This window comes from Hipposideros armiger, unplaced genomic scaffold (assembly GCF_001890085.2).
Source record: "Hipposideros armiger isolate ML-2016 unplaced genomic scaffold, ASM189008v1 scaffold_546, whole genome shotgun sequence".
NCBI lineage: Eukaryota > Metazoa > Chordata > Mammalia > Chiroptera > Hipposideridae > Hipposideros > Hipposideros armiger.
This window is the reverse complement of record NW_017731896.1, coordinates 429933-431068: the sequence shown is the minus strand read 5'-3', so window position 1 is coordinate 431068 and position 1136 is coordinate 429933.

The window sequence follows — 1136 nt, the reverse complement described above, 5'->3', positions numbered from 1 at the left end:
ATCGTTATCTCCATTTTATGGAGGAAAAAAAGAGAAGGGAGTACTGTTAGTTACTTATCAACTAAATTATTCCACAGAATCAGGAAGTGGCTTTTAAAATGAAAAGCTATTAGTAGTAAGTATATTTGTGAAGCCCAGAGAGTTTCATCCGCCTAATACAATAAGCCCATTCATTTGCAAGATGGTGACTGTATCAATGGGAGCTTGATGCTGAGCGCTTCTTGTGACATGGGGGGAGCAGAAGGAGTGCACCCCCCAGGGGCCCTCACACAGCTGCAGCACCACCTGCACCACAAAGGCACACACCTGAAGTTACAGTGTGCTGCTGTCAAGACCCATTGTTTCGCAATCAGAGCCCCGCCACAGTAATGCTGTCCTTGGTGCTGCAGACTGACCAGCCAGGGCCAGGACATAGCAGCTGCAGCATGGCCACCAACCACCCTGGGCTCCCCAAGCTCGGCTGGCAGCACATTTGTGTTTTTCTCAGACTCTTCCATTACAAATGGGTCAACAATTGGAATTCCACATTTGTCTTGGGTGGGCCATCTTTTGGTATTGTTTTCTACTTTTCTCCCTGAGAAAAGTAACAATAAAACATTAGATAAAAATACTATGGAAGTCTATTAAAATCTTTTAATAGATTTATTCCTTTTGTAGGTTCAAAACTAGGATTCTTAATAAGAGATGAGACTTGCCTTTTCTTCCATTGCTTTTAAAATGAGCAAAAGTCAGTAAAGTTAACTGATGTGTTTATATACACATCATTAGACAAATCAAAACATAAATTGATTTTCTTAAATAAATACAAATATTGCACTTAATTATGAAATTATTGGACATTGTTCTTTCTGTGACATTATTTATGTTATCCCTGTATAACATACCTAAACATATCAAAGTATTTGTACTACACATACTCAAAATACAATGTATACATCAAGGAAAAGCATAAGGAACATTTCCAGCCATGTGTTTCTTCCATTCTCAGATTTCAAAAAAATCCTCCAGGAAATTAAAAACGAGAGACATATTTAACTATTCCCTCAAATATGAAGAAAATTAAGCTTTCTCCATGGGCATATAATTTGAGGATTATAAGATATGCTCCTTTGTTAAATTCCTTACTTGAATTTTCT